Source organism: Melopsittacus undulatus, chromosome 12 (genome assembly GCF_012275295.1).
Source record: "Melopsittacus undulatus isolate bMelUnd1 chromosome 12, bMelUnd1.mat.Z, whole genome shotgun sequence".
NCBI lineage: Eukaryota > Metazoa > Chordata > Aves > Psittaciformes > Psittaculidae > Melopsittacus > Melopsittacus undulatus.
This window is the reverse complement of record NC_047538.1, coordinates 9,486,679-9,503,779: the sequence shown is the minus strand read 5'-3', so window position 1 is coordinate 9,503,779 and position 17,101 is coordinate 9,486,679. Positions and strand designations below refer to the sequence as shown.

General features: G+C 45.6%; 1 protein-coding gene across 4 annotated transcripts in view; it reads left to right on the top strand.

Annotated features, from left to right (window-relative positions):
* MTMR3 (myotubularin related protein 3) overlaps positions 1–17,101 on the top strand; it is a 75,966-nt gene that overhangs the window by 10,335 nt on the left and 48,530 nt on the right. Inside the window, exon 1 of one of the 4 annotated variants that reach the window (XM_031042500.2) lies at positions 1,837–1,989. The exons of the other annotated variants lie outside the window; for them this stretch is intronic. The gene's annotated coding sequence lies outside the window, so the exon portion shown is untranslated. Of the gene's footprint in view, positions 1–1,836; positions 1,990–17,101 lie in introns of those variants that run through there. 4 annotated transcript variants of the gene reach the window in all.

Genomic DNA, 17,101 nt, shown 5'->3' with positions numbered 1-17,101 from the left:
AGCCTTTACTGCTCCTAACATGCTGCTTGCTCCTACACCCAGATTGATTGGCATTCAGATTAGACACCGGAGAGGGCTAGGCCTTGTGTACTTGAACATGCTTCGAGTCCCAGAATTGCAATATGGTTAATCTGCCTCATCTCCTGTCAATTTCTAAGTATATAAAATGACTGCTATTGTGTTTTCTGATTCTTACAACAAAACTCAGGGTTTAGTTTCATCATAAACACTTGCTCCCATGTGTCAATCCCAGCAGACCAAGGAATGCACTAATAAAGAAAGAATTCTTCTAAAACAGTGCTGCAGGTTCAGTAACATTTGTCATGGAGCTAAAGTGACTTTACTTACCAAAGGTGAGGAGTGATAAAACATGTCTTGTCAAAAGAATTTAGGCTGAAGTGACTTGTATCATGAAAAGGACATGGAGGGACTTAAGTTTTTGTGTGTGAATTACCATATTAGAAGCAAGCAGGTGGCTGGGGCCAGTCTAGTTAAGCTGCAGTTTAAAGAAAGGCCTAATGTCAAAAACCCATCTAAAACCTAATTTATGTGCTTAAACTGCACAGTTTTTATACTGACTCTTGCCAAGACAACTGAATGATTCCTAGAGCTGGTTTGCATTTCCAGGCAGGGTTTGGAGTGTGGTGGCTGCCTCTGCAGGTGCAGAGAGCACTCAGGGCTGTTCAGGTGGTGTGGGTACTGGGAAGACCTGTGGGAATGTTGAGCTGGTGCTGTGAAGCCCATTGTGGTGCAGTTGCTGATGTAGTCAGTTGTGTTGTTTATTGCTTGTGAAAGGTCAGGTTTTGAACTTCCATGAATTGATGAGCAGTAAATGTTAAACTGGGCTTGGAGCACCTGTTTTGGAGAACTTCAAGCCTCTTGGTTGACTCTGGAAAAGTTAGGAGAAAGAATGGGGTCCCTGTGAGGGGTTGGTGTTCTTAAGGTCATCAAATCCCAGCCTGTTTTGTGTTGGAAGAGACCTTAAAGCTCCTCCAGTTCCAACCCCCTGCCATGGGCAGGGACACCTTCCACTGGAGCATCTGCTCCAAGCCCATCCAACCTGGACTTGATAGATCTGCTGAGGTATTTGCAGCAAACTTAAGATGTGGAAGCTGAAGGAACACCCTGAGGCCAGTTCAGAGAGTGAAGATCATTTTTGATAAAACAACTTGGTGCCTCCATCACATTTGCAAAAGAAAACTCAGTAGGCACCATATTTCATAGCAATTAGTCAGGTTTTGCCATTGTGTTCTCCCCAAGGGGTTGTGCTAAGGGGTGTTGAAAGACTTGATTTAGCAGAGCTCCTACATGTTGAAACAGATATGATGGCTTGAGACCTGTCTGAAGGATGTGCTGTTGTTAGCTGACTTCCGAAGAGCAGCTTCCCTGTAAGCCCTCAAATCATGATGTGGGTACTTGGATTGTTTTACTGGGTTATTGATCTGGAACTCAGAGTTTAAACATCTGGTAGTTTATTGCAGGTGAGAATGTGGAAGAGAGTTGCAACTCTTCCCATGAAGCTGGGGATCCACAGCTCCTGCTGTGTGAGTGACAGCTCAGCCCCTCTGTGGAATTCAGAGCATCTTTGCCTGGTGCTGCTATGTTCCTCCAACATAGAGCTTTTATAACCTTTAAACTCTGTAAGAATAGAACAGGGATTTCTCCTGTTAAAACCTGCATTTGTTTAAAGACTTGGCTTCAACTGAGTCACCTATGTCCTACATCTCTAGATCTCAGTTATTTAAATACCAAGGTGTGTGTCACCCAAAACTTACTGGGTGGGTAAGCTTTTCCTTGAACAGAAAGAAGTGAATGTGACCTGTAGCAAGCAGCTGTGCCTGTGTGCTTACACCTCCTTCATTCTGCAGTTTTGTTGATGTTTGGTGCTAAGCTTCCAGTTCAGGATCGAGGAATTGTTCTGCCTGTGAAATCTTGGCGATTCATCCAAATACATCTGAGATGAAGAGTGTCTGACCTCAGCCTTACCTTGTAAGTGATGTGATGTATGTATATCTGATGTCAGTTTTACAGCTTCTTTTTGGGGGAGCAATGAGGAAAAGTCTTTATTAATGTCTCATCTAAACAGAATAGGCTGGGTGAATGCTATAACATATACTGCCTATATGGAATATCTTAATGTAGTGCTGGGTGGTGAAGTAGCTTCAGTGGAAGGATCTGAAGGCTGCAGTTCTGAAGTAAGGAATCAGTCTAGTTAGGTTTGCTTGTAGCTTCACGCCTTGCTGAGTTTTCAAAGGTAGAAGTAGCAGATTTTGTATAAAGTAGTAGGAATGAATTCTGTCCTGTCTTAATAGTTCAGGGTAGCTTGATGTAAAGTTTTCACAGAATTTGCTGAGACTGAGCTGGTGGAATAGGACTTAAGATGGGTTAAGTGCATTGGAACTCCACTGTGGTTCTTTCTTTCCCAGTATTTGAACTCCTAGCCACGAGTGGCAGTGTTCCTGGCAGACAGGTTTGAGGTAGAAATCTGCAACTTAACCTTTACTTCAGTGTTGTGTCGGCACACTGCATATTCTGAGTTAACCTTGCAGTCCTAGTGCCATATTCAGCATGACTAGACTGATACTCTGAAAGGGAGTTTTTAATACAGTGCTTCTAGACAGGCTTGCTGCATGTAAAGCATTTAACAAGAGCTTCTGCAGTGCTTGATTTTGTTTTTGTAGGTAAAATGGTCCTGATGCTAAAGCTGCTGTCTTACAACAGCCTTCAGGAGGTAGAATGCTGCTGGTGTGCTGCAGTCTGGGATAGGTGCAGTCAAGGGAGGGGGTTCTCCCCCTCTGCTGTGCTCTGGGGAGACCCCCCCTGCAGCCCTGATCCAGCTCTGGGGCAGCAGCACAAGAGGGACCTGGAGCTGTTGGAGGGAGTGCAGAGGAGGCCATGGAGCTGTTGTGAGGGTCCCTTCTAACCCAAACCATCCTGTAATTCCATGATCTGTGGATCATGTGACTGGAGCTAAGGAATACTGTCTGCCTTACAGCACTGGGGTCTGAGGCTGAATGTCTGGTGCAGGAAGGCCCGAATGCTGAAAGCATGGCCTTTTCTGGTTTCAAATTGTGCCTCAACAGTGCAGCTCCTGTGGCTGTTCTGTCTCTCAGCCAGACTGAGTTTGAAAGTGTCCCCAGCAGAACACATAGTTCTCCCAGGCTTTGCCTCTGCTGTTGCCTGGCACGGGTACTCAGGAGTTATGTGGGAAGGGGATGCAGATGCGTTCCTTTTCCTCAGAGGTCTTTTATTAATAACTGAACCAGTTGAATTGCTGGTTTTGTTTAGTACTTGTGGTTAAGATTTGATGTGTTACTTGATAAATGCTCATGGGTTTTCCACAGGTAAAATGGGCTTAGTCCTTGTGGGTCACGGATTATAGTTACTGGATTGGTGAATGTGAAGGCAGCTGTCTGTTTAATTCAGTAGTGAGAACTAATGCACTGAAACTTCATGCTGGAAAGTTATTCAGTAACTGGTTAACAGCAGAAAATCCTGCTGGTGAGCTTAGCAAGGTGAAATGAAAAATGTACAAACCACAAATTATGTATTTCAGAGCCTGTTCCTGGAGGTAATAAAGCTTTCATTGATATCTGTGTTTAGGCAGATACTCCTCCTGGCTCTAGCAAGACTGAACATGTTACTCATGTTGGTTAACTCCTATACAGGTAGGACCTCTAGCTCATATCTGAGTTTTTATTTCATCTTGACTGCAAACAAAATGATTCCCTGTCACTTGCTGTGTCGCTGAAGAGACAGGATTCTTCAGCCCTCATTGGAGGCAATGGAACACACATGTAGCCTGTCTGCTGGGCTGTGAGTTACTGCAGGGTATTGGCAAGTCTCTTCATGAGATCCTGTAGCAGGCTGAGGTAGGAGCCAGGCTGGTAGCACATTTAATCTGGTTTTGATTTGTCAAGAGCTCAAAGGTAGATACAAAAAGCACTTTGTCCTGGTTGCTCTCTGGAAGACTGACACTTGAAGCATTCTTTCTATTGCCTGTTCACTTCCTTTCTTAGTGTGCTGCTCTTGCTAAGTGAGGCTCATTGCTTTCCAGAAGTCACTTCCACTGGCCAAGTTCAAAGGCTTTCACATGTAGGTTGAACTTCTCACACCAGCAATTTTGAATGAAGTGCTTGTTTGAACACTTCCAATTTCCATCCTGTCAGTGTAAGTCAGTGAAACTTCTCTGGCAACTGGTAGCTCTGCTGTGAAACCAAGTGTGCCAGGGCTGAATCTGACTGCTGCCTTCCATTAGCTCCTTGATGCTGAGTCTACTTTCCTTCTGTTGAATGAAGGAAGAGTAGGACTGAAGGTATTCTTAGATCAGTGCAGAAGAAGCTCTCAAGAACCATGATCTTTGTGGTTCTAGCGGCCTCTCCAGAGAATCATTCCTGCTTATTTATGCTTTATTGCTGAGGGGATCAAAGTCTGACAGAACCCCTGGAAATACTGCATCCAGGTTCTAGGGTTTTCTATACATTATGATAAACCTTTGTCATTGCTAATCTCATGTGTAGATAAAGCCTGAGTCTTTACCTCTCTGTGTAATCTTCATGTGGCCACTCTGAAGCTCCAGTCATCAGGGACTGAATTTTCTCCTTCAGATTGCAGCTGTGTGAGAATTTCCCTGGCACTTGCAGGTGATCACAAAGCATCCAGTTTAAGCTGAGCTTGGTTTCCTGCTGTTATTTCATGCTTTTGGGGTTTCTGTTTGCATTTACCTCAGTTTAGCAATAATTAACTCAAAGCATTGAAGTGATTGAGTGGTTCTGCTGGGAGAACAAACCAAGAACCATAATGCAATAAGCATTATTGCAGCTTCCTGGTAATGAAATTCCAGTAGTGGGATACTTGATTTAATTTTTAAGCTCTGGGAAAATAGTGGTAGACAGAAGGAATTTACAACTGACTCTCACTTGGGCAGCTACTTAATGCTAGCAAAAAAACTTGGGGGATGCAGGAAGAATTGCAGTGGTTTTCCAGCTGTGGAGGAATGTATGTTCCTATAGGGAATGTCTTGTGAGCTGCTTGTTTTTCACATCTGAACACCAAAGAATGTGGCGTGCAGCTATGTCTTTAATGACTAATGCTGCCACAGCCTGAATGACACTGTTTACATCCTTCTAGTGATGCTCTCTAGGTGTATTTAAGCTGGAAACTGCAGAGTTAAGGACACTTGGATGTTACTGCCCTATCCTCCTGCCAAACCATTCAGCTGAATTGAGCATTGCCTGTCTCCTGAAGTGGGTGTTCAACATAGGTAAGAACTGCTCACTAAGGGATAGAATAGGGGCCTTTTGAAAAAGAGACCAGGTCAGACCCAAAATCTGGCTTTAGGTGAGAAGAATCTTACTTCAGGCCTCTAGGGCAGTGTTTGTGTACAGCTGGCCTGTCTGTAACACTAAGGATGCTTCCAGTTAAGGTGAATCTTTTGGCTGTAGGTGGCTTTGGCAGTGTTCTTGGCCTGAAGACTCACTTAACAAACACTGCTGTAGGGAAAGTACAGGCACAGCCTCCAAAGACCCCACGAAAGAGCTCTGCAGAACTGCCTTGTGTAAGGCCAGCTCTGACTCAGAAGTGTATGCACATGGTTAAATCTAGAGCAGTATCTCTGCACAGGGCAGAGCTCTGGAGGCTCCCAGCCTCACCGGTGAGGGCACCAGTTCTATCCCAGGTTGCATACCAACTCACAACCCTGTTTCTTGCCTCACTGTGTACTATTGTGCCTACCTTTACTCACTGGTTTGCAGCTGTATAGGAAGAAGCACAGCTGTATGCTCTGCTGAGCACCAACGGATGATGGGCACTGCCTGGCAGTGGCTGCCAGTGTGGAGATGGTGGCCCAGAGGCAGTGCCTGTGTGCAGATGCTCTTCATGTGCAGGGAGGTATTGTTTACAGGCAACATTAGATGTTGATGCTGTTCCATATGATTTCAGAAAGTTCTTGTGTAATAGAAGCCAACTTTTGATAGTTTGTCTTACTGAACTTTTTATCAGTTATACCTCCAGGTTTCCTGCAGCCCCTTTAGGCACTGGAGCTGCTCTCAGGTCTCCCCTTCAGGAGCCTTCTCTTGTCCAGGCTGCCCCAGCCCAGCTCTCTCAGCCTGGCTCCACAGCAGAGCTGCTCCAGCCCTTGCAGCATCTCCATGGCTTCCTCTGGACTCTTAACAGGTCCCTAGTGGTGTAAGTAGTGGCTTTAGGGTACTTTAACAGCATTATGGAAGCTGGCTATCGTATTAACAGAACCATTCTAAATATACTTCAGCATTGCATTCTTGAGGAATTATGACGCCAGAACTTGAATACGAATGCATCTTACATATGAGAATGACAGAACAGCACATACTAACCTTGGAGATAGTGTTTCTCCCAGCATGGCTTGGGGTGTGGTACAATTAGCTTTTGCTTTTGATGTGTTAATGCCAACTCAGTAATGTGTGGCTGTTCAAATGTCTACTGCTTTCTTGTCTCTGAGCTTGCTCCTGGCTAATAGAAAGAAAGTGCAGGGGCATCTGTCCTAAGAGTCAAACTGTCTGCAGAGCACTGCCTAGCACAGCTGTCCTGCTCTCAGTGAGGATGGACTTCCATGGCTGTGGAATCAGTAAAATATCATCTCTTTAAACATGATCTTAAACTGCCTGGTCTCCTTGGCTGATCTAGAGCTAGACAGTCTTTTAACCATACCAACCCTTCAGGCAATCTGAAGCTGGGTTTGTTGGAGGAAGATGTGTGGATGACCCCAGGGAGGACTTTGGTAGGCTGAGGAAGGCTTTGTTGCGGTTGTCCTCCTTCCTACCCATACCAGCAGGAGATGGGTGTGTTTTTTTGCAGGGGAATGAACATCTATTTGAAGTCGTAAGCATCAGATTCTATTGTGAGAGGCATTAGTTGAAAAGTTGAAGGGAGGTAGCCTTGAATGCCAGAAGACAAGACTGGTGATAACTGATGGATGATCTATACCTTGCTTCAGACTTCCCTTCAAGTGCATTGGGTTGCTGATGGAATTTGACAGGCAGGTTGTACCAGAGACTGGTGGTAGTTGTTGTGGGGTTGGGACTCTAAAGTGGAGGGTAAGGCAAGGGGAAAATTGCAGCACTGATTCCCATATCTGTACAAGACCCGTACATTAAATGTGCACTGCTAAAAACCTCCCCCTGCTGCCCTCCCTCTGTGGAAGCAAACACCAGGCTTCAGTCCCTCACTCGTGCTGCTTAATCCTTCCCAGGGCTGCTGTCAGAGCCGCTCTGCTGCATGCTCTGGCAGTCTTGCCCAAGCCCTTTGCTGTGAACACCACTGGTGCAGCACTTGATTGAGCAGTGGAAGCCTGAGCAAGTGTTGTTGGCTGCTTCTCAAGTCTGACATCATAGCCAAGAATTAGATGGCTCTCTTTCACCATGGGGCTAATGAAATAATTCCTCCTGTGTTATTCATTAACTCCCATTTCATTCAGTGGCTCCTGGGAGGATAACGAGTATGGCAGAGGTGAACTTGCGTAAGGCTTCTGACATCCTTCTGTAAGATAAACAGGAGTTAAAGCTGTGGCAGGCAAAGTGGGAGTGTGGCCGTGATGCCTTGCAGAGGCAGGCAGCATGTGGGGTATTACACACACTGCATTTAAAACTAACTTCTGCTGCCTGTTTCTAAAGCTGTTGCAGAAATAACTGGTCCCTGAAGACAAAGGTGTCCCTTAGTGTGGAGGCTGCATCTGACTGCATGGAAAGGTGATGTGCAGCTCGGTGTTGCAGTGCTTCAGGGCGGGTGTGGGACCCCAGTGGATAAATTGGGGCCACCCACAACAATAAAAGCACATGGAGGGAAAAGCATCTTGGTCAAGTTCAGCTATTCCTGGTTGCTGTACAGATTCTGGTATGAGAGCTTGTGGAACCTTGTTGAGTTTCCAGTTTTACCATCAGTGTAGCTTGAACATGTGCAAAATTTGAATAACCCTGAAATGTTGGTGCCATGCATTTGTCCCCCTCGTGTCTGCAGTGCTTTCAGCTTACTCTGCAATATGCTGCTCTGCAAGAAAACGTCAAAGGGGCAAGGATTACCTAATTTGAGAAGGGAATTTCACTGGTATTACGTGCAAAATGATGAAACTCAAAGCTCTACCCCTGGCTTTATCATAGATCACAGAAACCCCGAATGGGTTGGGTTGGAAGGGACTGTAAAGCTCATCCAGTTCCACCCCCCTGCCTTGGAGAGGGACACCTTTCACTGGAGGCCCTTGTTCAAAGCCCCTCTCCAGCTCTCTTGTTGGCCCAACCATTTTCTGTAGGCCTGACTATGTTAAAGGAGGCTTTGGGGATGAGGTGTACTGAGTCCTTGTGTTGACCTGGGCTTCCCAATAAAGTGTGACTGATGCTCTTGACCAAGCTGCCTCACCAGATGTGAGCACTGTTCCCTTTGGAAGTCTTGCAGGGAGTTCATCTCCCTACAAGAGAGGTTTATCGGTGCTGTGCAACTGAGCCAGTAACTAATACAAATAAAGATGAAGGCGATTGTGGGAGGAATGATGATTTTCCACTGCCTGACAAGCTGTCTGATTGCTTTTGGCTGTTGCTGTGCATGTGCTGGTGTCAGTAGTTCATCCCCACAGGTAATAATTGCAGTCATTCTATGCAGAGGCTGTATTACCTTTGGATCTCTGAAGAAATCCAGAACTTGCAGGTGGCCCAGTAAGGTCTGAAGTTCCTTGGTGTTTGGAGAAGCACTGACTTTATCCAGGAGGAGTTTCTAGGTAGTGATCTGGTGAGGCAGGAGGCTGCCATCCTGGGGAGCTAAAGGTGTCCCTGCCCTGCTATGGATTGGGGACCTGGCTAGGATGGTACTGGATACGCGTACAGGTGTGTATAGAGTTACAGTTTCATTGTTAAGGATGCATCTTCAGGCCTGAGCACTCATGTCTGCAGCTCAGCCCCAAGCTGGTGGAGTTGTACTTCCCACATGCTATAGAAATGGGGAGTATTTGAAGAGCTACATTTTAGGCATCTGTTCTGGGTACCAAAACTAGAAGATGCTTCTGATACTTGAACTCTTACTATGCTTCATTTTCCAGCCTTTTAAAAACACATTACTACCACTGAGCCATATGGGACAGTGTGAAAACTGTGGTAAGCACTGAGGCTTTTCAGAGGAGGTGCCGTGAAATGAGCAGTGTAGGGAAGGCTGACTTGGTTCAGAACTGCACACTGACTAGAAAGTGGGATTAATATGAAGAGGATGCAGAGTTTTGGGTTCAGGGAGAGTTGTCCACCTAGTTCCCTGAATGAAGGTGGGGTTTATGGGAGGGAGAGGATGGAGAAGGAAATTAGAGATCATGCATATCCCAAGAGAAGCTGAACTAAAGCTTCACAGTGCTTGCACTTCCTCATGTGTAATCCTTCACTCAGTCCTTTCATATACAGAGACATGTTAAGATGCAATTACAAGTTGATTTCTGTGCATGTATGGGTAGAGCAAATATCTGCTGTGTCATTAATCCTCAGCTCCCAGGCTGTCAGCTTTGCCTCCCTTGTTTACTTTCTTGTGCAACTACATGTAAGATCCTTGTCCAGAAACCCATCACCAAAGCATGCCTGGCCTGGGAAGTATCTTCCCTTACAGTAGCATTTCACACCCCTGCTCTGGCTTCCTGAGCTGTCCTGTGTGTAGTAGTAAAGTACCAAAGCAGGCCATTATTTCTTGCCTCTTCTTGGCAGAGGTTCTCCAGGCACCCACGGTGATGCTGAGGAAATAAACCTCTTCAGTTCATGTCCAGCTCTGAATGCAGAAGTTTGGCTGCAAGTGCAGTGTTGTGGATGTCACTGGTTATTCCTGAAGCTTCTGCCATCAGGGGAGACTTTAAGAATGGATCTATCTTTGGATCAGAGCCGTTAGGTTGCTAAGCTAATGTCACAAATGGGGTACTTTTAATGGAACAGATATACCTTGGATCCCTGTACTTAGTTGACAGAGTAGTTTAAGCTTGTCAAGTAAGCTTTCCTTACATAAAGATGCAATCTTTCCTCAGGAGAGGAGTTTGGCGTTTAAACCTAGATGTGCGGAGCTGTCTGTGAGCTCTTTCAGGAATGCCAGGCCTGGATACTGAGGCTGTTCCTGAGAGAGCTCTCAGCTGAATTACAAATGCTTTTTCAGCTCAGCTCTGAGCATTTGCTCCTAGAGCTGTCTTCACACACAGACTTGTTCCATCAATACATAACCTTTTGAAATAACAGTGAGGGGGACTGAAGTATTCCCAACATTGTTCCTGTCCTTGTTGCTTTCTCTGGGGGAGTCCTTTGAGTATTTTTCTGACCTTAGTTTAAGATTCCAACTTTAATCTTGGAACAGGCTGTCTAGAAGAAGTGTGCTTGGTGCTACTCAAGCCTTGGCTGGACAAGTGTGAGCAACTTGATGTAATAGGGGCTTGGACTAAGGGATGTTGAGGTGTCCCGTTCAACCCAGATTGTTCTCAATTTGTGTTCTTTATATGTTCCTGTTTGGACTTAAGGGGGCAAAGGTGTGTTCTGCTTTTTGGCAATGGGATGTTGAGTCGTGGTGCTGTGACTATAGCAGCACAGAAGTCTCTGGTGGTGGAGTCTGCTTCAGCAGGAAAGCTGCCTGTGAAGCTCAGTCCTGCACCTGATGGCAGCTTAGCAGGCAGTTTCGGTAGTTATGGAATGGAAAGAGATTCCTGCTCTTTCTTGGTTTGGGCTCTGACCAAGGCTGACACCTCATAAGATCTTGGGTGCTTGAGCAAGCTGAATTTCAGTTGTGTTTGTGCATTGTCAGCAGCTTCACCCTGCAATGAGATGTTGTCACTTGAGGTCAGGGGGTTTTGTGCCATTTAATTTCATCAGGAGCAAAGCAGTAAACCAGGACCCAAACCTCAAGTACCAAACCTCTCATTGCTCCTTATTTATGTTGTAGCTACTGCTTCTTGTTTTGCCAAAACTTTCCTGATTTCCTTTTGAATCTAAGCAAATGCATCCTTGGTGTTTTCTCGTGATGGGTTTCAGCCACACATCTGTGTTCACTGTGTACAGACGGGTTTGCTATGAAGTTGGTTACAGAGGGTACTACAAATGGAAGGATAAAGACCAAGAATAGACTAATTTAGTTGATCTTATTTTTCACTGTGAAATGCTACTGCCGTGCATTTCATTGAAGCTTGGTATCTGCAAGTCACAGGTAAGAACTGGACTGTTAGAGTTGTGTAACTTGCACTGGTTTTATATCTTTAAGCAGAACAGGAACAATACCTCTTCTTGGTAAAACCTAACTAGCAGTACAGGATTTGGTGGGGCTTAATTTACATGAGCAGGTAGGAAATACAGCCTTAAACCTTCATGTTCTCTAGAGAAACTCTTTCCTGTTGGGTCATCGTGCCCTTGAAATGAGGATTTTGAGGGGGATATAGTTAACCATGTAGGACTGATTCCTTTTTCCACACAGGGCAAATACTTGCTGGTATCTTCCTTAGGAAGGTTGAATATTTAGGCCAGTGGGATTTTAACTTTAAATGTGGGAGGGGTGAGTGTGTGGCTGATGAATATTAACTGGGTTATACCAAATGTTGTTTCAGTAGCTGTCTACTGCAGAACTTGAGATCAATTCTGACTGAAACTCAGTGTTTTGCTGTACATACATGCCCTAAAAAGAACCACAAACCCTTCTTTGGTGCCTCTCTGAAATGCCGGAATATATTTAACCTTGGCTTCATGCTGTTTACTTTTTTCCAATAAGCATATTCTGTTAATACAAGTAAATTCTTCCCTGGCTCTGAATGTCTGTGCAACTGCAGTGCAAGCTGTTATGGAGAGAAAGGATTTGTGGGGAGTTGTCATGCTTGAACTTGACCTCTCAGTAGTCTGGAAATGTGACTTGAGGAGTTGTAGTTGGTGTTGCCTTTGAGTCAAGATTTGAAGCAGACTGTTGCATAGAACACTGCCTTGGGTGAGTAGCTGCAGGGCTGCTGGGCTCAACAGTAAATAAGGTTAAAAAAGTATATCATAGAATCAGGGAATCATGGAATGGTTTGGGTTGGAAGGGAGCTTAAAGCTCCTCCAGCTCCAACCCCTGCCACAGGCAGGGACCCCTTCCACTGGAGCAGCTGCTCCAAGCCCCTGTGTTCAACCTGGCCTTGAGCACTGCCAGGGATGGGGCAGCCACAGCTTCTCTGGGCACCCCGTGCCAGCGCCTCAGCACCCTCACAGGGAACAGCTTCTGCCTTATCTCCAACCTGAACTTCCCGTTTAAGTCTGAACCTATCACCCCTTGTCCTATTGCAGAACAGAGCCAGCTGGTTCTAAACCACCACTGCTGTGCCCTTAGTGTGACAAAGTTAGTTCCTCTGAAGACCCCTCTGCTTACTATGGGATATTTGTCAGTAGCTGATCTTGAAGACTACTTCTGGAAATGGAAGCACATTCAGACTATCTTTGGGATTCTTTAGGCGAGCCTAAGAGATGCACAAGTACTTCATGCACCTCCTGCCTCCCACATCACACAGACAAACCCTGTTTGGAGCCCTGCAGCTGGTGCAGCTCTCCAGCTGTTCCCAGCTCCGAGCTGCAGTTCCATGGGCTCAGTGTCCCTTTTCCAGTGTGTTTATAGGACCCTTTTTAAGACTTTCTCCCTTTCCTTGCCTTTTATTTTAGTTGTAGACTCCCATCTTCAGGATTTAAGTGCAACTCACAAATGGGAATAAACAACTGTCTTAAATCACCTCAATATCTTCCAGATGCTAACTATGGGAGAAAAGGTATTTGCTCTTCTGCTCTTCCTCCTAGAGAATTGAATCAGCTGCCCAAAGAAGGGACATCAAGTAGCAGGTCTCGTGGAGGCAGTGCTGGTAAATGAGCCAAACCTTTTTGTGTGTCCCTTGGGATCTAAATATAGGAAGCCTCCTTAATTGGGGAAGGCATCTGAGTTCTGCGTATCTCTTAATACACATAGGGAGCCTCAGCACTGCTGTGCCTTGCTGAAGGGCAGTGCTAGCACCAGTCTCCTCTCCCCAAGTGGAGAACTTGGTGAGGAGTGGAGTGTGCTGCTGGAATCTGGGGAAGTTCAAACTGGCAATGGGTTGATGCAATAACCTGTGTGTTCCAGCATGGAAGGGGTTGGATGGAGGGCAGTAACCTGTTCTAGTAAATCCCATGTCTGGCTTCAAACTGGAACTTGCTGTCTCAGTAGGAGTGGCAGAAAATTCCTTGCACTCACTGAAGCTGCTTACAGTTCCTTACCCAGCTCTTGCTGCTCTCCTTATCATGCATAAGCACACATGTGGTTATCTCCTTGTAATTTGGCTTTTGCCTGATGTTATTTCCAGTATTTACGTGTATTTAGCAGCTGGTTGAGCATTGAGGCTGTTGATGGCTGCTCATGGCTGGGCAGTCTTGTGGATGATGCACAAACAAGTATTTGTTCTGCTCTCTAGAAAATGGCTAATTATGATCCTAGAAAAGCTCTCCTGAGCCTTGATGAACTCCTGAAATGGGAGATTTAGGTGGTCAGTTCATAGCAAGGAGGCTCTTGTGGCTGAAGCTTCACCCCAGGGTTGACAGATGCTGGTGGAAGCATCACTGTTGGGTTACACCTAAAGACAGATTCAGGTCCTGCTGGTACAGGATATGGTTGTGTCTTTAATAGCTTTAGTGCAGGGCTTCTTGAGGGCTGTTGGTGTTGAGCTAAATTCTGCCATTTCAACTTCACCTTCTTAATGCTTTGAGAAATAAATAGGTACAGGGTTCATGGCCAGGTTGGACACAGGGGCTTGGAGCAGCTGCTCCAGTGGAAGCGCTCCCTGCCTGTGGCAGGGGTTGGAGCTGGAGGAGCTTGAAGGTCCCTTCCAACCTAAACCATTCCATGATTCTATGAAAACTGTAGCCCATAACAGCACTGTGCAGGTTGTGCAATAAAAGAAAGCCCTGCTAACAGATAACAGCCTTGACTACATCCCAGCAGCTCCTAGCTCTGTAGTTGATCATTGTGTTATTACTCAGCCTCTGTGGGGGGCTGAGTTCCCTGTTATGGCCACCTTATATTAATTTAAGTTACTAATGCTTTGAGAAATAAATGCTTATTCATAGCAGGTACTTGGTATTTTAATAAAGCTGTCTAATGACGAAGGAACTGAATGGTGTTTTGCTAAAGAGGTTTAAAAAGCTTTATGCCAGAAGAACTATGGTGAAAATGTGGTTAATTTACCCACTTAGGAGCTGATAGCTATAACTTGGTGTAGGTTGTTCTCATGGAGTTTAGTGGAGAAAACGCCGATTGGAGCATAACTTGTAACTCCAAATGAGTCTTCCCATCAGACTCAGTGCTTCCTGGTTTCCAAACTCTTTGAATTGCTTGTAGATCTCTTTAGTGTTGCATTGACTGTTAGTGCAATACAGGGTGTAAGGAGCCTGTCCTGGTGGGTGCTGTGTAATGCTGCTCTCCCACAAGAGCAGCTGCCCCTTCCTCAGTGCTCAGCCAGGTAATAGAAAGGACTGAGTTCAAGCATAGTGTAATGGAGAAGGGCAAGGGCGTGAATAGGTGTTTGGAAAGGATGAGTAAAACCTTTGAGACTCTGATTAGCAGCCTCTTACCCCTGTTTGTTTGTTGCCTTCTAGAAAGGAATAACTCTGGGAGGGAAGCGTGACTCATGGCAAATGGGCTGTGAGGACCTCAGAGCAAGAATGGGAAGTATGAGGAGCAAATTATTCCCTCCTTACTCTCTTCTGCCCTTTCAAGTGGAGACTTCGGCTGCCTGGTCTCAGGCTTGCTCTCTGGCTTTGTCCATTTCATCACTTCAGTCTAACACTGCCCTACTTCTCATGGAGACTCTTTGGTTACATTTGGACAGAACATCCCCTTCCACACACAAAAGTGACACTTGGTCACTTCTTTAGCTTAGCACCTATACAAGTATGTTGAGTGTCCACCAGCTCAGGCCCTGGTCAGTGTTCAGGGTCCTGTCAGCTCTCATACATGAGTGGTAGATTCGGATCCCTTCCTTGCACACCTCTCTGCACTTCAGACTGATCCATGTCACTCGTTGGTCCTTTCTGGTAGATGTTACTTGTCTGTCATGTGCATCACTCTGGGGAATATGGAGTAACTGAAATAGAGGAAAATGACAGAATAGGTTGTTCATCAGAAGCTCTCTGGTGAGCAAATTGTATCCTGGTTTATGTATGTACATTAAAACAAACCTCTTAATGCCAGATCCAATGACTCCCATGAGATAGCTGCAATCTCAGGAGGGCTTTTACTGCCTCTCCTCCCGTGCTCTTCTGCCCTTTCAACATTTGCTACTGTTTGAGATGGTTTTCCTTGGAACTTTTTGGACTGCTGCTTCTGCATTTAGTTTTGGAGGAGTACAAGAAGTGATCTTTTTAACTAGTATGCAAAGATCATTAGCTCAAACTGCTTTAAAAACAGCCCCTTCTTAGTGGGAAGGTGAAGGAAGCTAATATGCCTGCCTGTGAAGGGATCCACAGGAGACTAGATTACCCACCATTAACCTATGAGTCAGTGCAGTGACATGACACAAAAGCTGTGTGATGCTTTGGACTTTTAGAGTTTATTCTTCACTCACAGCAGCACAGGTAGAATGGAAAATGGAATCAGCCATTTTCAAAATGCTCTTAGTTTGATGCTTCCTATCTGTATTAACCACAGCATCCCAGCCTGGTTTGGCTTGGAAGGGACCTTAAAGCTCCTCCAGTCTTGACCCACTGCCATGCTCAGGGACACCTTCCACTAGAGCAGGTTGCTCCAAGCCCCATCCAGCCTGGTCTTGAACACTGCCAGGGATGGTGCTGAGGACAGGCGAGATGCTCAGTGTGGCTGCTCATCTCCACTTAACTCTGTCATGCAGTTGAGTGTTGATGTGGACAGACCTTCATACTCAGCAGCTTTCCAAACTGGGAATCATGTCACTTTACAATTTAGAGAAGTATGTGATAGAGAAGGCATGTGGTAGTAGAAACCAGAAGATTTCTCCCTGAAGATCAGCATTCCTTCTCTCTGCACAGGTTTTAAAGCTCTGTGTTAAGCAGTGAGCTCAGTTTGCCCAGCATTGGGAGCACCAGTGTCCATGGTGCCAGCCCCAGTGCTCCCACCCCCTCAGCAGTTGTTAGCTCAGCCACAGGCTAACCACATTGCCCAAGTGGAAGTGAGCTGATAGTGGTGTTCTGTTCCTTTTCCTTAGCACACTGAGTAGGGTAGAAATAGTTTTTGGGGGAAGCAAGTAGAATCCACTAAGAAGAACATAGAAGGAAAGAGGAGAACAATCGATATCCAGTATGTGAGTTAAAGCTGGGCAGAAAGCAGGCAAACACAAAGGTAGTGCATGGTTGGTACATGCGTGATGGTAATGGTGTGACAGGAGGTCCAGTCACTGCAGAGATGGTTCTGTTGGAGCAGTAATACTGTGAAGTCAGGAATGTGAACATGAGTAGAGAGCTTTTGACCATCAACCACATGCGTTAAGGTTGTGACTTGGTATGGCCTCAGCCATGCAGGTATGCCCTACTTCAGCAAAGAGAGGAAAAAAATCCACCTTTAAACTAGTCACTTGTGGTTTGGTTTCTCTCCATCTCTATGAGGACAGTTTGTCTGCAGCTAGGGGAAGTTTGGATTTGTTTTGTTCCAAATCTGCTGTTCTCTTCTGCTATTTCACTTTCTGCTTAGCCAGTCTTTCCTCCTCTGTTCTTGGTGGGTACAGCCCCTCAGCTAACAAACTGAAGGGACAACTTTCCAATCTGTGAATTCAACAAACGTGTTTGTTAAAACTCAAGGGTGTTTTCCCAGGCTGTTGGCCAAGTTTTATTTAAAGAAATGTCAAGAAAACCCTTGTCACAGACTTGTGTAGTTTAGGTTGGAGGCCCTGTACTCCAGTGCTCCGCTTCAGATATGGCGGACTGTGATGTTGGGTTGCTCAGGGGCTGGTCAGGTTTGGAATATTCCAGAGATGAATGTTCTACACCTTGGAATTGTGAATTTTGAGTTTCCCCCTGATAATTACGTTATGACTGGTGTTTCATTGTTACAGTGTGATAACATCATCCACTGCTCCTCCAGAGCATCTTCCAACAAGAACCAGTGGAGGCAAGAGCTGTGTGCT